We start from the raw sequence: 26,534 nt of genomic DNA, 5'->3' as shown, positions 1-26,534 counted from the left end.
TCATGTACACTTTGTGTAGCGATGCATACACACAAAAAAACTGTAGGCTTTACTGAATTCCCCTTCTATCAGTTCCATAGAATTATGGCTAAAGACTCATCAGCTAATCCTAAACTCTAAAAAAAACCATAATTAATGCTTTTCAAACCCAGATCTCTTTCAGCAATCTGTCTACCCTTTAATGTTACATCAACAAACTCCAACACCATAGAAACTGTAAGAAATACCAAACTACTAGGAGTGATAATAAACAATAACTTAAAATCTGACCTGCATATAACCCAGACCATCAAGAAAACTCATCAAAAACTGGACTTCTACTGAAAAAAAAACCTATGTCACAGACTCATCAAGAAAATCTTTAGCACCATCCTACCTTCTCCCATCTCTTCTCTATGCATCATCCATATTAATAAAAATTTAAGCCACCCTACTAAATAAATTAGAGGCATGCTTTAACAAAAATAACCAAGTTTGCAGATAATGCATCCTACCATACATACCCCTGCTTAACACTAAAGAAGCTCAACTGGCTAGAACTGCCTAATCCCCTTACATTCACTCAAATTCAGATTGCCCACAAAATAGCACACAAACCACGCACATGCCCTTCTCTATAAGAAATTCTCAAGCACTACTCCACACCATGTTACTTTACTCAGGTAATGAGAGCTTTACTAATAATGTGGAGATCCTGTAATAATACAGCTGGAGACTCACTACACTCATTCTATGTCACCAGACAGTGGAACTCCCTGCCTATCCCACTAAAACAAGAAAGCTGTGCATCTAACTTTAAACACAACCTAAAGTAGCACCTAACCTCCTCCTCGCTCTTTTCTTGTTCACACTCTGACTGACACTCTCTGTCTCTCAGATCTGTAGACTCTCACCAACTCCTAACTTTCCAGCTCTCCTACCTTATCCAGTAAATATAAATAAATCCCCCCTGGGGTCAAATAAACTCTGTGTAGCCTTTGCATGAAGCCTACATGGAGTTTATGCATTTGCATGGTGACACACGGTGAGCAGCAGCTCTAATTATATATTCCCACCAGGCACTGTGTTTAAATATAAACAAGCTCGGTTTTGTTGCTGACAACAGTGTTGCTGGCCAAGAAACCATGTAATGCAGCACAGATAGCAGTCCTGTGTACCTCAGAGCCAACTTGGTTAGCAGGATTGCATGGAATGTCACAATGATTACCAGGGTTTAGGTTCATAGGTGTGTACTAGGCTAATGGCCCTGGAGTCTTTACAAGCCTAGCCCATAGGATTACCCTGGCATTGTGCCAGCCGACCTTAGTTACCAGTGCCTCTGTTGAGTAAAGCCACTGGAGTGATCCCTGGGGTGAATTTTCTATTTCCCATCCACTCATCAAGATTTCTCTTGAAGAGGGCTAGTGAGGTGCTCTCTTGACATGTATGGGAAGTCTATTCCAGAACATGGGCAGTCTCTGGGTTATGAACCTGTCCCTCCAGCATGTTCTGTTGATTATGGTAATGAGGTTGAGGTCTCTGGAGTGTATGGTGTGGAGGGATTGGGATTTCTTCAGATGTAGCATTTCTAATAGAGCTGGGCCAGAGATGGCTTTGTAAGTCAAGCAGAGATCGCATCTAAGTAGGTGATATGAGACAGAGAATAGTTTTTTTAGTCTGTCCATATAGGACAAATGTTTAAGGCCTAGGATCCTCACCTAGGATCCTCTTTGTGAGGTACTTTTGTGGCCTCTCCAGTTGTTGCAGGTGTTTAGTGAGGTACATGCCAAATGGGGCACTGTACTCAATGATTGGCCTAGAGAGGGAAGAGTAGAGGGAGACAATGACCTCTTTCTTCATGGATGCAAAACCCTTACCAATGAGATGTGCCACATAGAAGGACTTTCTGACCACATTGGCAATGTGGTAGTCAAAAGAGAGGTTGCTGTCAACCTGTGTTCCCAGATCTCTTATAACGCCTTCTGTGTTCAGTGGACTACCATCGATGTGGTAATTTATGGGAACCGGGTTTTTCCCAAAGGGGATGACGACACATTTTTTTGGCATTGAGCTTAAGGCCATGGTTCTGACACCACTCATTGGTCTCAGTGAGGCCTTCTGTAGGATTTAACATATATTAATGTATATGGTCCAAATGCAGTACAGGACAGAGTATTCAGTGCAGAGTATTGTGAAATCCTATTCCAGGCATTCTGTACAAAAGTTGTGTAAATGATCTGTAAGGGTACATGGACTGCCATTTAAAATAAACAATAAAGGGAAGTTTTGTATTGAATATGGACACACAGATGAATTGTAGAAATGAACACAGGGAAAGAGGACAGGTGAAACATCCTAATGTACAGTGGATGTCAATGGAAGACAGTTGTAGCAGGTACACTAATCACATATCAATATGGTATAGTATGAACTACACACTGAAAATGTATATTATGTGACTGTCACACAAGGTGACATAACAATGGAGAATATGTTCTTGTGAGGTAAGAACCTTGACAGGCACATTGCAAAGGACATCATCATGGATGATATATACAATTCGGGTTATGTGCATATTGTGAATCTGTGCAAAGTGATTTGCCTCAATATGAGTGTAATGTCAGCAGAGGTCTCCAACAAGTGGAACACAGTTACAGGCTCATGGACAATAGTAAAAGAAGCACGTGCAATCATGGACAATATCAGAATAATACCACCAGTAATCCCATGTCTCTGACACAACATATGTGATTTATAGTTATCGTAGAGGGTTCAGCACAAACACACTTGTACAACTATTATAACATGTTAGCAGTCTATGAGGCTGCTCAAGCATATCATCCTGACACTGTAACAGCTTTTGAAGGTGGTAGGAGGGAGACTGCTATGCCTGTATGTGATGTTAGGATTACTACAGGCTAGTTGTCTGGTGTGCATGGCAGATATATATGACACAATCCAGACTGTCATAAATGTAACCCATGCTATCAATGTTATCAAACAGTTATGTATGTCATGTGGTGTTCCATACCATCAGACAGTAATGTTTATGCAACAAAAAGAATGCTTAGGCATGTTCAATAACATGTGTGACAGTTCACTGTGGCAAAGGTGGTAAACATCAGTTACACATCACTGGAAGATGTGTCAGGAGGTACATGAAAAAGGGTGCATTGTGCTCAGTTATTGGAGTGATGAAGACTGTGAACTGTGGAGGTATTATGGCCTTTGATGTGGATGCTCTTCACATATTCATTAGTTGTGTTACATACAAGGGAGTAATCAGCACTGTGGCCACATGCTGGTGGAGATTCCACATACCATATACCCAAGGACACGTCACATACTAGTTGGTCTGTTTATAGGGTGTGATGCCTACATTATCCTTGGGTTTTGCATCTGTTTTCATAACATAACAAATCTCCCAGGTTTTTGTTTCATTGCATGTGTTGTCATGGCTGTGGCAGCTATCAGCAGTGTGTGGCTACTGTCTGTATTATACTAATATCACAGCTGGAGTCAATGATTGCCCGCAATCTGTACTCCTTTAGACAGCTGTTTGGACACATGATTTTTATGTCATTTGTGATGTATGTGACTTAAATAATGGTCAGGGAATGGCCTAGTAGACAGCCATGATGCATGGACCTAATCACTGGACTTGAAATATTGGTCACTTCACACATTTCAACATATTTAGATGCCCCATGTGTGATCCACTGCTCTGCCCATTCAGTGATATAGGTGTTTATGGCCACATCTGATAGTGATGACTGAATGTGTGTCATACTACATGCCCTCAATGACTTCTTTGAGGGTATTTAACAGATATAAAAGACAAGGATATAGTATTAATAACTCACAAATGTATGTTGCACACAGCTGGGATATTACTAGTATCCATTTAGAAAAGGTTTCATGGGTTTCATAGGTAGGTACTAGGCTATCAGCCCAAGGGCCCAAGTAAGCCTAGCCAACAAATTTTCCTGGCTTACGCCACTCCAAGAAAGTTAATTTCCTTTAGATTAATCTACCACTTTCCTATTTTTTAACAACCCCCCTCTGTAAATACTTCCAGTAAACAGCTTTCCTTTCTGCCACACCAATCTGGTCCTACCCACTCTGTTTGCCCCTGCTTAGCTCGGGTTCACTCCACTCCCCTACCCCCTTTGCCACTCCCCTCTTCCCCTAAATTTATACTTCACTACACTTCTTCACTAGAGTGACTATCCAATTGACATCTCATACCACCACTCCAACCTCTCACCTACTATTTCACTAACCACTCCTCCCCTTACGTTAGACTTTACCACAACTCCTGCCTTATTAATCTGGAACCTCCTATTTTTTCCACACAGTTTCTGAACCATGCCAGTTACTGTAAGCATCACCATGTTTGTAATAATTATTACCATTAGGTATTCCAACTCAATTCATATCACGTACATGCCAGGTGCCTCCTTTTTGCATAAAAACCTCTACTTAATCCCTACTACAACAAACCCATGCAGTTAAGTTTTTCTAATATAGCATCCTCCCTATTCAACCTTACCAACACACACTCTGCAAAGATTCAAATTCTATCCTACACCACTAAACAAAAGCCAGAAACCCACATAGTACCCAAGCATACCACTAAATCCAATCATTTGCCTCTTAGATCTTCTCCTAAAATTATTCCAAGTGTGAGGATATTCATCCCAACCCAGGACCTGCTTATTCACAAACCTTCCTCTGATCTCCCTCAACAAAAGAACAATTACATTAAACACAAGTATCGGCAACACAATTACTGAATTTCATACATTGCTTTCAGAATACCCCCCCGGTATAATACCTGCAACTGAAACATGGTTAAAACTTCATGCTAGACACCAAAATCATTCCCCCAGGGTACAATATTTTAAGAACTGACAGAAAACAAAGGCAGCAGCATAGCCTTAATCTTCTGTAACCATTTAATAATAATGCTTGCCTCTAATATGTCCCATCTTTTCAAAGCACTGAACTAATAGCAACCTTACAAATAAACTCCTCCAAACAATTAAACATTGCAGCTCTGTATATTCCACCAGGCAAAAACATCCCTATAATAGAAGATTTTCTTGGACAACACAATCTAGCCAATGAAACTATCATTCCAGGTGATACTAACATTAACTGGCTTGATCTAATCTCTGACTCCCTATAAATGGCATAAATCTGCACAGCTACATGCAAATTATCTCCAGCCCTACGTGAATGCAATATAACCAACACTGCTCAACCTTAGTCTGGATCCTAATCACAGACCCCTCCATACATATGCAGACACTGGTACCCTCCCCAACAGCCCCCATTCATAATGTGAAACCTCATACTTACAAAACATCTAGAAATCTAGCTAACTTTAACCAAATATTCAGTATACTAAAATCCATGAAGTGAACCCTACCAAAAACATTACCGTTGGAGGAAGCAGTCAGTCGTCTTAGATACCCTTAACAGCCTAGCCCCCATCCGAATCAAAAGGACTAAGCTAAACCATGCCCCTTGGTTAACTAAAGCCACCAAAATACTACTGTTCTCCAGAGACTAGGCCTGGAAAGAATAGCCCAAAATAAAGAAAACCAACAAAATCAAATATAAACAGATATGGAATATAGCAAAAGATTACTAATCACGGACAAAAAATTCACTTCTCTCAAAAACTATCCAGCTAAGCAAATAACCCTAACAAATTTTTGTAATCAGTCTCTCTTTACTCCTTAATCCTGGAACCTCAGAAAACCCATTACCAGGCCCAGACAAAGAATGACAAAATAGCTCAAATGTTTAACTCCCACTTCAACAGTATTCTAAGTCACACCCCCTACCTAATACCCACTCTAGCCTCAGACAATCCAAACCCTATAGTTATTGCTCAGGCAAACCCCCCCCCCCTTACAGGAACCTAAAACAAACAGCCCTGCTCCCTATTTGCTGACACCTTTCCCTCAGAATATCTCTGTTGCTGCTGACCCAAAAGCCTACCCTGTCAGCATCTTCATTAATAAATCCATCCTAGCATCCAATATTCCCAAACTCTGGAAAAATATATCATTAATTCCATTGCACAAATGTGACAAAACCAATTAACTAACCAACTATCGACCCATCTCCATCCTCTCCCGTCTATTCAAACTACTAGAGAAATTTAATTACATGTAACTAATAAAATATCTCACCAAAAATACCCTCCTTGCACTGACAGACTGTTTTCATTCGGCACATGGCACCACTGCTCCTCTCCTTCACACACTGAACAAAACCTTGGATTCTGGACTACTAACATCAGTAATTCTATTAGACTTATCAAAGCCTTTCAGCACAGTGTCACATCCCAAGTTACTTCAAATATCAATAGTAAGATGCCCTCAATTCACCCTCAAATGGTTCTCTAACTTAGCTGATAGACAGCAATGTATTAAATGGCAAGGTAGCCTAGTTGAATATCTAGTTAATAAAAACAGGAGTTCCTCAAGGGTCTATTCTTTGGCCTCTCTTAATATTTTCATAAATATGGATACTGCCTCCCTTCAAGTACACTCATGTAATACTCAACTCATCTCTGCCTCCAGTAATCTCCAAAACCTACCAACATAACACAAAATGCCTTTAATATCCATAGAGACTTGGTTAAATGAAGCACAACTTCTACTTAACCCTAGAAAATCTAAGCTACTGCTACTCTCAACTGAACCAGTCTTACAAGACTTTACTCAAGGCAACAAAAATTGAAATAGTAACACATACCAAACTATTAGGCACTACAGTAATCTGCTAACCGGCCACCATGGGGATTGGTAGATGCCAGATAACTGTAGTTTCTGGTTGCTTGAGTTACCATTAAAAATAGGCCTGCCTAATACTGTACCACATACCATAAGCACTACATTGATTTGATTTTAATATTGAAATACAGTAATTAAAAGCCTGGCTGGGGGGGTGACAAAGTGCAACACAAGAAAATTTAATTGTTCACAATGTACTACATTTGACATTTTTTTGCCGGTTGCTTGCGTTTCAGTTAACCGAGAGTTTACTGTACTACAGACAACAAACTTGCCTTGAAACACATACCAAGTACATGAAAAAAACTAAAAAAGCTAAACTTGGCAGACTACAGACACAAACTTTACATGGTTAAGCTAATCAAAAAGCCACTTGTCAATAGCATCCTGCTTCCATCCCTCTTATATGGGGCCCCCATTTTCACCAACCTCCACCAGTTTCTTAAAAATAAACTCCAATCAAGCTATCATAAAATTGTCAAACTTACAACTGACGTACCTTACTAATCACACCACTGTCAAGCCCTTAAGGAATTAAACTGGCTTGTATTCCAACACTACCTTGATTCCACTCAACACACTCCAACTCATAAGATAATTTACAAACCAGATAGCTGCTCTGACCTACAACCATATTCCCCATCCCGTAATCTGTGATCCACTAACAGCTTTTAAGCACTATCAAACCTAACAAGAGCCAGTCAGAACCTTTACTCCTGTGCCACTGCTAGGCTATGGAATACCCCTAAACTCATTAAAAGCATTCAAACCATCTTTAAAGAAATATTTTCTCATCAGATCTGTTCCTGTGCCCAAAATTATAGGCCACCATAAATCGTACAAGTTTCTTTATTTTCTTCCTATCTCCCTAATTTCTTTTTCTGTCTTCTTACCGACCTTATCACTAAGTATACTTCCTCTCTTTTCACTTTTCATCCACTATGCCAGATTTTCTTACCATCTGCCCAATACCCAAATGCCTTAACTCCTCCTTACTTTTCTTTTCCTATTTACTGACGCACTACCTCCCCTCCACCTTCTCTCAAAACCTTTACAATTTAACTGTTACTATCTACATTATCAATTCAAAAGTTCTTCTGAATGCACCATGATAATTCATGAACATTTTTTGACACTTTCCTCCTAGTATATGTATATAGCAATTCAGTCAATCATTGACATATGTATACAGTAACTATCAATTTTATTAAAACCTGTTGTATTACTTAGCCTATATAATTTGTTTTGAGAAAATTGCTTAATAACGTTAACTATGTATATCTTAGTAGTGGAGCTTTTCTCCCCAGGCCTCCACTGGAAAATGGCTTCCTGACCCAGTGGACTTACCCAGCCAACAAAATGTTAATAAATTCCTTCCTAGTAATTAATAGTGCCCTTCTCCAAAATCAAGTAGGGACATACATAAAAGGTGTAAGTTATCCACCCAATCAAGACTAGTCTTAGCATTATTACCTATACTGGTAACTTACTACTTACATTGGGAATATGAAGAGTTGGGCACCTATCTTTCAATAGTGTAACTGTTGCACTTTTAGGCCCCACAGTATAGGGGTTTGCAATGCCACTGGGTTTGCCAAGAAATAGGTCAAACAGGATTGGGTCATTTATGTCTCAAAAAGCAAAATGAGTCACCTCATAGCAGCCAACAGACTATCAAGTATAAGGAGAGTTGTCCATGATGATATGTTGGTCTACCTCACAGATGAGGAGAGTCAGGTTGTGTCTATATATGCATGCATCAGGTGCTATCCCCCCAACTCAGATGGATGCATGTTGATGTACAGCCTTCTACAGGAATATAGTCCATGTGCAGGGTGTGTTGAAGTGTGTATTCAACTATCTCAGGAAGGTGTATGTGCTGGGTCACACTACTAGTGTTCTGTGATGTTGTCACAGCCCTTGAACTGCAAACAAGTAAAAAAACAGATGAAAAAAAGTCCACGGAAAGACACAGGTACAACCAGCAATGAAAAGTTTAATAAAATAATAAAATAAGGCACTTTTCATCCTACTCACTGGTAGGACTTCTTCAGATAAAATGAGTGTGTTACACCCAAGTTTTTATACATTTGTTAAATGCATAGTCAATTAAGTAAAAGCACATTGATTCTGCGTGATAGGCCTGGATGAAGGTAAGACAGTGCATACTACCTATCCTGATCTGGCCTAGGGTTTTGACACAATCACCCACTCAGGTGTCAGTGAGAAATTCTCCCAGCAGGGGGTTAAGCCTTGTGTCACTAGATGGTTAACCAACTGGCTCATCAACAGAACACATACTGTGAAAGTTGGTGAATCAACCTCTACCAGTAGAGCTGCCACAACTGGTGTACCCCAGGGATCTGTGCTTGGCCTTTTACTGTTTGTAATGTATTTCTTGACAGTCCAGGCTAAAGTAAACAGCCTCTGTCTTACCATTTGCTGAGTCTTGCATATTGGGAGCAATCATTGAGTCCACGAATAATGGCAACATAAACTTCCAAAAACAAACAAGGACCAAGAAACCAAGTAAATCCACAAAAGAATGCCACAACCATTGCAAAAGGCTCTGCATACATTTCTTTAATACCATAGAATAAACACTTTTGTCCCATTACCTACAGGGCTTCATCAAATAAAAATGCAGGTTAAAAAATGAGGCATTTAAATAGCCCTCCAAAAGTCACATGTTCACCTAACTTTGGTGATTTAAAGTGATATACTCTTAATACAGAATTTAACCTAGGAAATGATAAAACACTACTAAACCCATTATTCAAAATCGTAAATATTCTCAAAAGTCATAAAATATATATAACAAAATGCATGAATATCAAAAACTGTGTTTATAAAATTATTCTATCCTATTCATTGCTATTTACTAAATGTAGTTCAAATTTCTAATATATATATATATATATATATATATATATATATATGTATATTATGAAAAGTCGACCATGTGAAGGGGACCCATATATATATATATATATATATATATATATATATATAGTTACTAAAATTGGTAGCATAGTCAAAAGAAGCAATTTCTTCGGGCGGCGCAGTGGTGTAGCAGTTAATGTTGTCACCTCACAGCAAGAGGTTCACTGGTTTGATTCTCAGCTGGGGTGCCTTCTGTGTGAAGTTTGCATGTTCTCCTTGTGTTCGCGTGGGTTTCCTCTGGGTACTCCGGTTTCCTCCCACATTTCCAAAGACATGCATCTGGAGCATTTCTCCCCGGGCCTCCACTGAAAACAGGCTCTGTGGAACCTAGTCGGACTTTCCCGGTCAACAAATGATAAATAAATAAAAAAATAAAATAAAAAATATGCTTCCTAGCACTTCAGAACCATAAAAATTGTTCAGAATACAAATTCAAAAATAAGTTATGAACAAACACAATTCTAAAGTTAATGTTATTTAGACTGTGCCTTTAAATTTTAAGATACTTACAACTGAAACAAGGTTATGTAAACCTGGACAACAATGTGTTAAGGGATAGTTGCCACATCAATTCTCTCCTCTTAAGTTGTAATGACCAAGGTCCCCTTTGTTTCTTGGGATTACTTTCTCTAAAATTAAAAATTTAAACTCATGCTCAGGATATTGAGGAATGTGTCAATGTAGTACATTAGTTGTCCTTTGTTTTTTAATATTATAAATATGTTCATAAATCCATTCCTTGAGCATGCACTCATTTTTTACAATATAAAAACTGGGGCAGTTTTGACAGAGGGCAACACATATTTCCCCTTTACTAACACAATTGAGTTTACCTTGTATAATATACATTCACCCCTTGATTTCAAATTGGTCACAAAATTTTATAAATTTACAATAATTACAATGATCACATTTTGACATATTATTAGATTTGGAACTCATTGTAGGTCTCTAGCAAGTTCTGTATGTTGGCCCCTTTTCTGCACACTATCTTAGGCTTCTCCCCATCCCATTTTCCTTCTTGTTTCTTCATTGTTACTAAAGGTAGACCAATTATTTTCTAAAATTCTTTATATAATGTTACTTTCACTATTAAATGTATTGCTGTCTGCATATGTCATTTGGCAAAAGTTTTACATCGGATGCCCTTCCTAACGTAACTCTCTTCATTTATCCTAGCTTGGGACTGGCATGAAGAAATGCACTGAAGTGGAGTTCAGGGAAGAGTTAAGACAGGCACTGGGTGGCAGTGAAAAGTTATCGAATAGCTGGGTAACTACAGCAGAGCTGGTAAGGGTGGAACCTAGAAAGGTGCTTGTTGTGACATCTGAACAGAAGAAGGAGGACAAGGAGACCTGGTGGTGGAAAAAGGAAGTACAGGAGAGTATACAGACAAAGAGGTTAGTGAATAAGTGGGATTGTCAGAGAGATGAAGAAAGTAGACAGGAATATAATGAGATGAGGTGCATGGCAAAGAGTGAGGTGGCGAAGGCTAAGGCTAATGCATATGGAGGGTTGTATGAAAGGTTGGACACTAAGAATGGAGAAAAGGAGCCGTACCAATTGGCTAGACAGAGGGACTGAGTTAGGAAAGATGTGCAGCAGGTAAGGGTGATAAAGGATAATGAGGAAAACATATTCACAAGCAAGGAGAGTGTGTTCAGCAGGTAGAAAGAGTACTTTGAGGGGCTGATGAATGAAGAGAATGAGAGAAAGAGAGAAAAAGTTGGATGATGTGGGGATAGTGAATCAGGAAGTGCAATGGATTAGCAAGGAGGAAGTAAGGATAGCTATGAAGAGGATAAAGAATGGAAAGGCTGCTGGTCCAGACGACATACCTGTGGAATCATGGAGGTGTTTAGGAGAAATGGCAGTCGAGTTTTTAACCAGATTGTTTAATGAAATTTTGGAAAGTGACAGGATGCATGAGGAATGGACAAACGTGTTTTGGTATTGATTTTTAAGAATAAGGGTGATGTGCAGAACTGTAGTAACTACAGAGGGATAAAACTGAACAGTCACAGTATGAAGTTATGGGAAAGAGTAGTGGAAGCTATGTTAAGAAAGGAAGTGATGAATAGTGATCAGCAGTATGGTTTCATGCCAAGAAAGAGCACTACAGATGTGATGTTTTCTCTGAGACTGTTGATGGAGAAGTGCAGAGGAGATCAGAAGGAGTTGCACTGTGTCTTTGTGGACTTAGAGAAAGCATATGGGAGGCTGCCTTGAGAGGAGTTGTGGTATTGTATTAGGATGTCAGGAGTAGCAGAGAAGTATGCAAGAGTGGTCTGGGATATGTACAAAGGTAGTGTGACAGTGGTGCAGTCTGCAGTGGGAGTGACAGATGGGATGACATCAGGGATCAGCTCTGAGCCCTTTCTTATTTGCAATCATGATGGACAGGTTGACAGACGAGATCAGACAGGAGTCCCTGTGGACTATGATGTTTGCAGATGACATTGGGATCTGTAGTGAGAGTGGGGAGCAAACTGAGGAGACCCTGGAGAGGTGGAGACATGCTCTAGAGAGGAGAGGAATGAAGGTCAGTAGGACTAAGACAGAATATATGTGTGTGAAAGAGAGGGAGGATAGAGGAATGGTGAGGATGCAGGGAGTGTAGTTGGTGAAGGTGGATGAGTTTAAACACTTGGGATCAACAGTACAGAGTAATGGTGAGTACAGAAGAGAGGTGAATAAGACAGTACAGGCAGGGTGGAGTGAGTGGAGAAGAGTGTCAGGAGTGATTTCTGACAGACAAGTACCAGTAAGAGTGAAAGGGAAGGTCTACAAGAGGATAATGAGCCCAGGACATGGCATAGTTAAAGATGTTAAAATTTGCACTGGGTATGACGAGGATGGACAGGATTAGTTTTATTGTTTAATTGGTTTTATTTAATGTTTTTTTTTTTTATTTAATGGTTTTATTTAATGTTTTTTGTATAAATACATGCATTATGGAATGTGATTTTATACTCTGTAAAAGGCATTTGTCCAAGATGCTAGAGACAGAGATTTGTACTTTTTCTCGTATACAGAATTTTTGCTACAATACATTCTGTTGGATTATCTAGTGTTGTCATTTGTATCTGCAACTCAGTGGTTGCTTTAGGATTAGGAATCAGTATATTAGAGGGTCAGCTCTGGTTGGACAGTTTTAGAGACAAAGCCAGAGAGGCGAGATTGCGTTGGTTTGGACATGTGATGAGGAGAGTTGCTTGGTATATTGGGAAAATGATGCTAAGGATAGAGCTGCTAGGTAAGAAGAAAAGAGGAAGGCCTAAGATAAGGTTTATGGATGTGGTGATAGAGGACATGCAGGTGGTTGGTGTGACAGAGCAAGATGCAGAGAACAGTAAGAAATGGAAACAGATGATCCACTGTGGTGACCCTTAATGACAACAGCTGAAAGAAAAAGAAGATTTTCACTATTAAATGTAGAGATAAAAGAATTCTAATATGGTGTACTAGTACTAGTGTTTTGCCTGATAAAATTTACCAGGGCAAGTGGTAGCCCTCATTTTTGGGGGCTAGAATGGGCACAAAGTGATTACTATCTATGCTATTAATCAGAATTTTAACTACATTACACTAGTGCACACCCTTTACCACAAAATATGCAGTGGTAATGGGACAATTTGTGAGGGCAGCAAGAATGGTTACCAGGGATAACCTTTTTTATTGTATGTAACCTCATACAAACAATATTTCTAAAGAGAGGTTACCCTGAATCTATACTTAGCTACCCAAATGCTGGTGAAAAATGTACTCTGTAATGTCAAGCAAGGGCATAAACACACACACACACACACACACACACACACACACACACACACACACACACACACACACACACACACACACCAGATGATGCAGTGAAAACAGAACCCCTACCGATCTAAGTACACCAATTAGAAAACTCTGTATTTAAGACATGTCCCACAGCTCAAGTCTGACTTGCAGTGTTTCAGATGATGCTTTATAGTGGATGGCATCAGCAGAGTCTGGTGAGGAGAAAATAATAGCAGTGTCCCACATGCTGGTGTAAAATTCTGTCTTTAATGGCAAGCAAGGGCAGACAAACACACACACACACACACACACACACACACACACACACACACACACACACACACACACACACACACACACACACACACATTGACTGCAGTGAGGACAGAATCCCTACCTATTGTCATACACAGACTAGAGAACACAGTATTTTAAGCAAGCACCACAGCAAATGTTTGACTCTTACAAGGCTGCAGGACACGTTATGGTGGATGACTTCAACACTGGATGTTGGAGAGAGGATGTTAGGAGGACTGTATTACATGGATGTGAAGGCTTGTGCAAGTGTCAAAATACTGTCAATGCATGGAATTGAAGTTGTAACTGTCATATACACACTTATGCTCTTCTGGCTAGATACACACACACACACACACACACACACACACACACACACACACACACACACACACACACACACACACACACACACACACACACACACACACACACACACACACACACACACACACACACACCAGTTGGCTGCAGTAAGAACAGAACCCCTATCTATCTAAGTACACAGACTAGAGAACACAATACTTTAAGCAAGTGACACAGCCCAAGTCTGACTCTTACAAGGGTGCAGGACATGTTATGGTGGATGAAGTCATCACTGGATGTTGCAGAGGAGATGTTGAGAGGCCTGCATGAAATGGATGTGTAGGCAAGTGCAACTGTCAAGATAGTTCAAGTTCTGCATTTTACTAGATTAATGAGTATGCAGTGAGTACTATTTGGTGGTTGTGTCCCAATGTCCAAATATAGTTTAAGAGATAACTTTGCAAACTACATGCAAAAAGTTCTCCACATTACTATGAGTATTTGAAAATTTGAATATTGTCATTCTAAAGATGTGCTTGGTATGTCACACAAAATTTCTTATTAATTTATTCAGTATAGTCAATATATTTCTGAACAAGTACTGAGAGACCAGGGTTGTAGTGTGTGGTGGGAGGTAACTCATGGCTGCATTGCAAATATCTGACATATTCTTAGATAGGGCCTTCATTGTTATGTTTTCGCATGTAATTTCATGCCATGGAGACTGAATGGACAAATAGAACTAATAAATGCTTATATTTAGTTTGTATAGTGCAATGATGAGCAGTGAGTTTGTGCAATGGCTGGAAAAGTGTCTGTGCATGCAAGGTAGACATTTCTACTAATTTCCCTGTTTGCACATAGTTAAGCAGTGAACAAACACAAGGTTCATTGTTAAAATTATGAGAGGTAGTACTGTGTGTATGAAAAACACCTGTTGTTTGACTGACTCTGTGGCAGCAGTTGTAAATGCATTGACACATTACTTTTTTTAGCCCATATGATACTGGGTTTAAATTCATGTGTATGTAATACATTTAAATAAGTAGTGATAATGCAATGAAATTATGCTTATACGCCATTCACAATATGTTACTATGTTTTGCTTTAGTGTGATGTGTTTAAGCTGCAGTGTGTGGAGGTAAACTGCACCACAGAAGAGCCATTTCCCATCACTTAGCATTGGTGTGCGTTGCCCAACTCCATGCAAACATAGAGGCCAAAATGTGAAAGGCTCCATTGGGTTTTTTGATACTTTGTGTTGTGTGCCATTCTATTTTTTTTACCAGAATATGTGTCAAAATGGGGTAGATAGGAGAATGGTAAAAAGGGGAGCAAGCAGTAGGAAGAATAAAGGGAAAGAAATACAGAATTGTGCAAGAGGGAGGTAGGAAAGAACCACAGCTACCCATTTCTTTAACAGTATAAATTGAACATGTCACAGATTATTAGCTGGATTTGGACAGTCATCTCCACAAGTGGGGTGACAGCAATGCAATGATGTTGTATAGCCAATTGGACCAAATCAAGTGTGACAAGAAAATATGTGTGTGAAATGGACAGCTATGCATGGGACAATACTTTTTTATGGGACAGTTTTCCACTTTTTGTTTTAATTCATTAAGTGAGGAATGCTAGTAAGGGTTGTTGGTGTTTCTGGAGTACGTAAGTTGGGTAGGTGAGGAAGCAAATGCAAACAAACAAGGCAAGACACAGGGTGAGGGCCACAAAAGGTTGGGGGACACCATAATTGTGGTGAAGGAGGGGACAATGCAAGCTCATGTCTGCCAAACATGGAGTCAGTAAGAATATAGTCCTTACTCTGCTAGGTGCTGGAGTGCTTGGCATGTTCTCCTCCTATGTACCATGAGGGAGAGCAGCTTCTCCATGTTCCCTAGGCTTACACCAGCATTGCAGTGCACAGCCCTATGCACCAATCCTGGTATCTCCTGGTGGGTGTTGAAGTCCCCACCTGTGCTATTACTCCAAGAGTATACCACAGCACCAGCTGCCAGGGCAGTGCTACCTGAGGGTGCAGATAGTGCAGGGGCATCAGAGGCAATGCTGCCAGGTTGGGTCACAGATGTGCTGGGCATTGGTGCTTGAGACAGAGGAGCAAGGGCAGGCTGACCCACTGGAGCTGCCTCATTGTGCTTTAAAGCATTTAGTGATTTGTTGCAGATGGGTAACATGGAGACATTTTGATGACACATAATAGAAAATACAAAAAAGGTATAAGGGTTGGGATGAAAGAAAAAGAGATCAAATTAGCGCCATCATATGTTACATACAATGCACACTATTATACAACTACTTTATCTGAATTACTATATTTAAGTATACATACTGTCAACTACAAACTGTAATTACGGGTTGCTTAAAGGACTCCTTGCAATGTTCATATATTGCACTTATGCTTGGTCCAAGTATACTGCTTACAGTTAACAGCAGAACATTTATGCAACTTGTATACAGCTTAGCTTATGTAATATTATGAAGGAAATTCGGTATTGAATAATTGCTGCTTGTGGTATTTGAACCTACAACCTCTGACTACAGTCTTACAATTGACTACTAAAGTTGGCTTGTGGTACAGACTTATGCATGCATACTTGCTTTTACAGTTAAGATATGCATGCTCACTTTGCTACTACTGTATAGAAAACAAAAAAATCTATCATTAACTTTTAAACCTACAATAATACTTTGTTTTCTACTGCATACATACCACTTGCTTCCCTCATTCTCCCCAGATGTTCAGCGGGAGCCTAACAATTCAAATCTATGTTGACATTAGCTGTGAATAGCAAAGAAAAGAACAGAATAGCATTATGCGTGCCAGTCTTGTCTATGTTTAGCTTTAGATGTATTAAAATTTCTCTTTATTAGCATACTTACACAACTGTGGGATGTCACAGGTTTGATATTCAGTCAACCAGTGGTTGACTGTATCCCTTTTGTGCCTTTGTAGGTAGTTGAAGTAGTGCCTCCATTGTTCTCCAGTGGGTGGGATGCCAGTTACACTGGATACCACCTTAGCCAAAATACCCCAAGCCTCAGACTTGTACTGAGAGCCAGCCTTTGGCTGTGGTGCTTTACCAGAAGTCTGATAAATATCCTCAACTCCTGAACACCCCATCTCTGTGACCTAAACTGGGCACTTTCCCCTTTAATGCCAGACGTGTAATACCAAACATAGAAGAATGGCAACTAATCATTTCCCACCAATTCCTGTTGTCATGATTACTGGTAGTGCGCAAACCCATGAAACAATATACTGTGTTTACAAAATGTTAAGTGTAAAGCAACAGTGCCAAGCAGGGAGGAAAACAGTTTTTTGAAATTGGAAGGTTAATCTGACACTTGACATTAGTTTGCGGGGTGTTTGCTGCTGTAGGTTGGAAATAAGTTTTTAAAATTGTAAGGTAACTATTAGGTGAGTAAACTTTGCAGACATGCACTGGGGCATACATTTCTTGACCTAACACATTTTTGCTTTGGCTTTATACACTGATAAAATGTATTTTTAAAGTGCAGGATTCAACCCTATGCATAAGGGCCAACATTTATTTCCACAGTGGTGATTTTCCATCTTTGTTACATAAGAAGTGTTGTTCAGACATTGTCATGAATCATTCATAAATATAGTTAAGAGTTTGAGGTGTTAACCATGTATGTGTGTGACTTGACAAGCTCTTGTATATAGATTTATTTGTGTATGTGTCTTATTTAAGTGTGAAGGCCATCCATCCTATACTTACAGAAATACAGTAAACAGTATACCTTTAGTCATACATCTGAAAACACAAAAAGGATGTCTTATCCCTCATACATACAGTATACCTCATATAAGCTCCCCTATCTAAAGTGTTTTAAGTGGGATTGAATATAATGTGAAATAGAACAACATCAAAAATGTCTGTAATGTCTGTAATGTCTTGTATTAGAACCCATTACCATGTGAATGGCTACCCTTACACCTGTAGCACCAACAATGTTGAAGTAACATTTGCATATTTTTCTGTTCATTGCTATAAGCTAGACTGTCACATCAGTAAAATTATGCTGCACGTCCTGTATTTGATCATAGGACCATCTATATTACAGCCTTAAACTTACACCTTCTGCCACAGGAATAGTTAAATGAGAATTGTATAATTCCTTATTTATTCTTAACTTTTGTGTGTTAACCTCCAACAACACTGCTTAACATGTTTGTGTGATGCCCAACAGAATTAATAGAATGCATCCATTTTCAATTATTGACTGCATCCTATCTGCAGGTGTTTGATGGCTGCATGGGTTTGGGGAACCTTGCTAAGCACAGTGCAATGTTGCTTAGCAAGATTGTGTGATGGAAAACAAAAATTGCCTGCAGGTATTTTATCCCTCTTTGCCACACAAATTACTTTATTTCCCTTTTGCTGCTTGTTCTTTAAAGTACTCAATTGCATTTATCCTGCTGCATTTATTACTGCTTGTTAGTAGCCTGATTAAATTGGAACTGTTATTCTAAGCCTTTTGGTTTAAGCACTTGGGCTTCAGGCAAGTTGTTTTACATTAAGAAGGTTTGTGGTCTACACTTTTGTGGCAGGAGAGGTAGCTTACATCCTTCTAAGTTGGGAATTGCTGGTTGAAAGCTTAGTGTCTGTTATTCTAAAAGTGTCTTAGTTCTGGTTTAAGCACTTGGGCTTCAGGCCAGTTATTTTACATTAAGAAGTTATGTTTGGGTTTGTAAAAGGCAGATCATGTCTCCTAAACCTGATAGACTTTTTTGAAGCGGTCACCAAAGCTATAGATGAGGGTAAGGTGGCACACACAGCCTATCTAGATCTTGCCAAGGCTTTCAACACCTTTCCCCACTCTGGAATTATAGTCAAACTCAATAAACTAGGTATAAATCACTATGTCACAAGATGGGTTGCCAACTGGCTCACTGACCAAACCCACACTGTGAAACTAGCAGACTCTAAATCCAACTTCAGACCAGTGACAAGTGGAGTACCACAGGATTCAGTCCTAGGTCCTCTCCTGTTTGGTATCTACTTTTCTGAAGTACAGGCTAACACAGAAAGTCTTTGGCTAACAAAGTTTGCAGATGACTGCAAACTAGAAGCCATAATAAAATCTCCTAATGATGTGGACATCCTACAAAAGGGCCTTACTGAGACAGATGCCTGATGTCAGCCATGGCCTCAAGCTCAATGCCTAAAAGTGCATTGTCATCCCTTTTGGTAAAAACTCTGTACCCATGAACTACCACATAGCTGGTAGTCTACTTAACACTGAAAGTGTGATAAGAGACCTTGGGACACAGGTGGACAGTAGTCTCTCCTTTGATAATTACATCACCACAGTAGTCAAGAAATCCTTCTACATGGCACACCTCATCACAAAAGGTTTCTTATTCAGGAAAAAAAGAGGTCATTGTTCCCCTCTACTCATCACTCATTAGACCAATTATGGAGTACAACGCCCCTTTTGGTATGTACCTCACAAGACATCTACAACAACTGGAAAGGCCACAGAAATACCTCACAAAGAGGATTACTGGCCTCAAACAGATGCCCTATGCAGACCGTCTCAAAAAACTCCAGCTTTACTCTGTCGCATATCACCTACTCAGAGGTGATCTCTGCCTAACATACAAAGCTATGTCAAACCCAGAGCTGTTGGACATTCTCCATGTAAAGAAATCCCAATCCCTCCGAGCTACATGCTCTAGGGACCTAAACCTTGTCACCACAATAAACAGAACATGCTGGAGGGATATATTCCTGTCTCAGAGACTTCCCATACTCTGAAAAAAAAAAAATACCTATCTATATCAAACAAAGCTTCTCATTAGCACTCTTCAAGAAAAATCTTGATGATTGCATGGGAGATAGGAAATTTACCCCTGGGATCACTTCTGTGGCTCTGCTTGACAGGGGCACAGGAAACTAATTTTCTTGGGTGGCAAAAGCCAGGGTACCATTTGGCTAGGCTTATATAGGCCTTAGGGCCAATAGCCTAGTACCTACCTATAAACCTATGAACCTATGTAGTCTGCACTCTTGTGAGAGGAGAGGGTAGATTCTGCCTTTCTGAGCTGGGAATTGCTGGTTGAAGACTTATTGTGCCTGCTTATATGGACTGTTTTTTTTCTGAAATTGATGTGACTTGTTTGCTGTAGCATAGACTAGATTCAGACCTGCTGGATCGAGTTTGCTTTATATAGCTTGAGCACTGGTCCAGGTCGTCTTTTTTTGGAGAGGGTTCCCCTGTACCCTGGTGGCAGGAGTGTGCAGTTAGAGCTTGTCTGATTGAGGACTGCTGGAACAAGGCTCATTTTTGAGCTTTTTTATTGGCTGATTAATTGGTTAATTTGTTTAAATCAGTTTGCTCTTGTTTGCTACTGTTATATTTAAGTGTGTATCGGTTCTTCTGTGATAAATCGGCCTAAACAGAGTTTAAATATATTTAGCATAGTCTGGATACAGGTTTTGCTGTATCCAGATCTGTTTGTGTGATTCCTGTGTTTCCTGCTATGCCATCTTGTGTTGGCCAGGACCTGCCTGCACTTAGTGAGAGTAAGTGAATTGGTTGGAACTGGTCTGGCATAGGGTTTTGAGCTAAGAACTTGGGGACAAGGGTTGATTGGTCAAGTCCAGTGTTTCTATTTTACTTTCATTTTTGTGGTATTTTTAATTCAGTCACACCAACGGAGATCAGGAAGTTTGCACTGTAATTTCCAATGGGCGGAGCCTAAGCCTCTTGATAGAATCAAATTATGTCCTCACATTTTAAACAAATGTTCATATCTCTGGAACAATAGGGGTTATAAAAGAAGTGTAAATGACAAACCCTTCAGCATAAATGATTTTATAGTGCTAGTATTCTTTAGGTTCTTAGGTCTTAAACTGAATTTTTTAAGTCACAGTAAACAGTAACTACTATGTTTGTAATATTTTGTGAACAGCTTACAATATCTAAGCAACCACCCAAGTTCACACGTATTAACAGCATTTTATTCATCTAGATGGGAGCTTTCATATGAGGCTAAGGAGTTCTGTCTGTGTTACTTTGTTGTCGGGATATTTGGAAAAAGGTGAAAATGATATCTATATAAATGAATATAAAAACAACAGTAAATATCTCTTTACCTGCACTAGACATAGGTCAAATATTAATGCAGTTGAGTTTGCCATCATGTAAGCTTTAAGATGAAATATTTTAAAACCTTGTACATAGTATGGTTTGGAAATATTGATGCAAATATCAACAAACAATATTTGACTCCTAGAGGCATCAGTAGGAGTTAATTGCAGATGCACCTGGAGGTGTCACTCGGATGTAATGAGTTAAATCCAGCATTTGCATAGGTTTGTGTTGTTTGCCCATTATGCACTACTGCTGCACTGTTTTAACCCTTTGCAAGGTATCTCAGTTGCATTTTTCCCTAACCAGCACTCCACTCCTGTGTAAGAGAAGCCCTTGCCTGCAGCTACTGTATTGATTTTGTCCAGGCCTACTCACACCTATAGGTATCCCCCTCAGATCATATCCACTCTACTATCCCTGACTTCTCTTCCACAAATTCTGATAGCCATGGATGAACAATTTCCTATGGTTTCTCCTGCTAGTCTGGTTCATATAGGCAAAGTGGAATACGCTGGCTGGTTGTTTCTTCGTTTGTTTCAGTTTTCTGTGTTTTTTGGATTCTCTTTATGGCCAGTGATCCACAGTATAATTTGCCTCGTGTGTTTCGTGATACTCTGGGAAATGGCTCCCAGATGTCTTTGGACAGTTTTTTAAATAACTTTACTGATAAAAAGGGTCCCTCTCATTCAGCAAATGCGAATACAAATCCATCCAGTGTTTCTAATCCTTGCATAACTTGGGATAAATGGGAGCAGGAGAGAAATCAGCAATGTTTTAAACCCTTTGAAACTGTAGGAAGAAGGCTGCCTACATCTTTGCCACAAGAAAGTAAGTCCCTATTTGATAAGTTGGATAAACTTATGTGGAAGGAAACAGCTACCTTTTTTAATATAATGGGATTACAAAAGTACTTGGATCTAGATATTACACTGAGAGCGCTTAGAGTGTATAAAGATCCCACTCTTCCGTTTGATTTGCAAAATTCAACTGACTTACAATTTCACAAACGTTGGGTATCTGCAGCACATAAATGTACCCTTGAATGGATTAATATACTTGTGGATCGGGATAGAATCAAACAAAAAGAACTGAGGGAACAGATTAAACAGACTTGTAATATGCTTACTTCTGGTTCATCTGCACCGGTGCTTGATACTTTTTTGAAAGATATTAATTCCAAACTTCAAAAGTATGAAGAGGAACTGGTTGCTAGAAAGAAGCGTAAGCTGATTCGAGACTTACGCGATTACGAAAACAACAAGGCATTTACTTCTAGTATAAATAAGAACAAATCTCGCGGTCGCGTTAGATTTCAGAAACCGGAAACTGTTTCCCGAGTTTATGATTCTTCCTTTTCAGCGTCAGATGGGCACTATACATCGTACGAAGATGAATATGAGAATGATGAATATCCAGAGTTGCCACCAGCACAACAGCCTGTATGACATCCACAGACCTTTCGGGATGAACCTCCCTATGGGGAGGGAGGTAGAAAAGGTGTTAAACGTGTCCGAGATACATATGGACAATATTCAAGAAACCACTATCAATCAAGGGACTACAAACGAGGTAAAAGAACAAATTATACCTCCAGTTATTAACTATATTATTAACCTTTCAGGATACGCATTTACGGACTTTGAGTATGCAGTATTAAATCGTGGGTTGAAATTTGTCCCCACGGTAGTTCCACGCCTTTATGAAATTAAATGCGATATATTCAGATTGTCTAGAAAGTTACATTTGAAATATTTTTTAATAATGTTGCTTTTAATAATACTATTGTTGATAACAATTTGGATAATACTACTGATTCTGATGATAGTTATGTAACTTGCAATTCAGAATCTTCTTTTAATGCTTATTATAATTTTGATACTGATAATATTAAGGGTAAAAGTGAATTTATGCCTCCCTATTTTAATGAGGAAGTAATACATTTTACTAATGTTTTGAATTTTGCATTACAGGAAAATTTTAAGGAATTTAAAAAAATGAAAGAGTCTTATGTATATAACTTAACTAAAATGGAATGGCAAGCTCTTGTCTCTTTGAGTAAAATGGATGAGATAATTTTTAAACCCTCTAATAAGGGGAATAAATTAGTTATAATGCATTTTTCTCAGTATCTGGGTATGTGTATGGAACATCTAAATGACGTTAATACGTATGAAGTCACAGATATGCCACAATATGTTTCTGCCCTTAAGGAATATAGTGAACTATTATCTAAGGGTAATAGGTTAGGATATTTTACAGATTTGGACATTAAAACAAATTAAGTATAAAGGAAAAGGCCACTATGGCACATTTTTATTGCCTTCCGAAGGTACATAAAGATTTAAATCGACCACTAGGCAGGCCTATTGTGGCAGGATGTGAGTATTTTACACATGCTCTTGGTGTTTTTCTACATCATTATCTTTGTTCGGTAGTTATTACACTCCCATCCTATGTTAGAGATGTGTTTGATTTTTTGCATAAAATTAATTATATTAATTGGAATAAAAATGTATATTTTTTTACAATAGATGTAAAAAGTCTATACACAAATATTAGTCATTCTTTTGGTTTAGAGGCAGTACGATTTTTTCTTGGAGTTTCTCCAGCTACAGAATATGTTATAGAATGAATTTATTTCTGTCTTATTAATAATTTTTTTGAATTTAATAATGCTTTATACAGACAGAAACAGGGTACAGCCTGTCAATCTTAGTATGGGACTCTTTGAAGTGGAATATATTTATAATAATTCATTTTTTAGACAACATGTTATTAAGTACTTTCGCTATATAGATGATTTGATTTTTATTGCACATGGGGGCTTGAAATTAGTGGAAAATTTTGTTCAATCTTTAAATAATAATAGGTTTCATCTTCAATTTGATGGATTTCAAATGGGTAGAAATATCTCTTATTTAGATGTAGAACTGAATATTAAAGATGGGGTGAGTTTACAGACTAAGGTACATAGAAAATTTGACCAAGGTACCAATTATGTATATAGGGATAGCTGCCATCCTATACATACTCTAGAAGCTCTTCCTTATGGTGAAATGCTTAAGATGCTTAGGTTGTGTAACAATATGGAAGATTTACATAAAGAAATGAAAATAACAGTGGAAATGTTTAATAAAAGAGAATATGAAAAAGGCTTGATGGAATACAGTTGGAAAAAATTATGCTCTTTTATAAATGGGAATAATACTAAATATTTTTCAAATACAGTCTTATGTAAGGACACTAGTAATAAATCTCTTGAGACTATATATTTTGTCTCTATTTATGGATGGCACAGTTCCAAAATTTCTGAAGTAGTGAGATATTTTTGGAACTATCTATGTTCTTTGAAAAATGTGACTTTGTGGCTGAAAGCCAAGCTAGCTTTTTCTTATAGAAGACGTAGAAATATACAGAATGTTATTGTTAAAAGTAAATTTAGTATTCCAGAGGTGAAAATGAATCTAAATATGCCTTATGTTGGAACTGTGGGTTGTAACAGATGTAAAGCATATAAGTTTATAGTACACAAATTTGATTTTATTAATAATATTCCATTTAATACTAGTAGCATTTTTACTTGTAGTACAGAAGCAGTGATAAATGCACTTAAATGTCCGTGTGATTTATATTATATTGGACAAACAAAAAGAACTTTTAAGATCAGACTGTTAGAGCATATTAGGGATATAAAAAATAAGAAACAAGAGAGCTCTATTGCAACCCACTTTGAACATTTTCATAATAGTGATGGTGGGGGGGGGGTAAAAAGGTACAATTTTAGAAAAGATTAAAATTTCAAAGTTTAATAAAAATGTTTTAAATAACAGATTGTTGACTAAAGAGTCTTTATTCTTAAATTCAATACATTGCATCCATGTGGTCTCAATGAAGAGCTTAACTGGAAATATTTGATCTGATATTTTAATTGAATAATTGTTTGTATAGAGTATAAGAGGCAAGTCTTTTTGAATGCATTTTACTCCTTGAAGGCTTTGGGATAGAGCCGAAACGTCAGAGTTTTATTGTACCTAATAAATCTGTGGAATACGCTGGCTGGTTGTTTCTTCATTTGTTTCAGTTTTCTGTGGTTTTTGGTTCATATAGGCATCCTGAGACAGTGTAGCAACTGCCTTATGTACACAGACAACCCTCTACTACTACCACCTAGGAACACAAGAAATGCAATTACATTAAGAACTTTGAATCCTTGCTGTCTCAGTCACAAGCCAGTACATCTGGCACTGAGAAGGTTGTCTTCACAAACACTGCAAACACCACACCTCTAACACCACCCATATCTGTACAATACACTCCTTCATATGCGAGGGTTCTCATCAAAAACATACCTAAACAAAAGAGCACCAAGCATTACACATAGTACACACATCTGTGTCCCACAGCCTCTAAGACCAAGTCACAAATCCAACACACTAGTCACAGGAGACTCTATCATGAGACACACAGATGTGCCCCACACCAGGCTAGACAAGGAGAAAGTCACAGTAAGTTGCTTGTCAGGTGCTAGAATCCGCCATATCACACACGCACTCAAGTCTCTTAACAGGTACTGTTATGACTCTGTTGTAGTCCATGTTGGTGTGAATGACTTGGGATGTACCTCTCTGGACTATATGAAGAGAGACATGATTGCTCTCGTGCAATGTGTGTCTCAGGCAGGTATGTCTCTAGCTTTAAGCAGCATCCTAACATTACCTAGAATGATGCCTCGATGCAAACAGAAATTATTGACTTTAACAATTGGCTTAGTTTCTGGTGTCATTCCATGGGGGACCCAGTACCTGACAGCCTGGGAGGACATGACTGACAGACCACGATGCTTTGCCAGAGATGGCCTTCATCTGTCTCCCCTGGGCTTCAGGTTTCTGGCAAAGGCTCTTGCTTCCCCCACAGTGCCTTTTTTAGGCAAAGTCATGAGCACAAAGTGACCAACATGAAAAATTCATCTAAATGATATTTAAAGGTCATGCTGCTAACACTAGGAGTCTTAGCATGAAAATGCACTTATTGCAAGCATTCCTTGCCCTGGAGGATGCTGAAATTTGTGCAGTCACTGAAACCTGGTTCAAAGCTGTGGCAGCACCTCAGCCTTACCAGGTCACTCATCCTACCATACTTTCAGACCCCAAATGGAGGGCTACAAAGCCAAAGGAGGTGGAGTTTCAATATTAATCAAAGAAATACACACCTCCAGGCTGGTCAAACAGTATGAAGCACAAGAGACACTCCAAGTGCAGTTAACTG

Source organism: Protopterus annectens, chromosome 3.part0, assembly GCF_019279795.1.
Source record: "Protopterus annectens isolate FY-2018-M chromosome 3.part0, PAN1.0, whole genome shotgun sequence".
In the NCBI taxonomy this organism is placed as follows: Eukaryota; Metazoa; Chordata; order Ceratodontiformes; family Protopteridae; genus Protopterus; species Protopterus annectens.
This window is presented reverse-complemented; position numbering follows the sequence as displayed.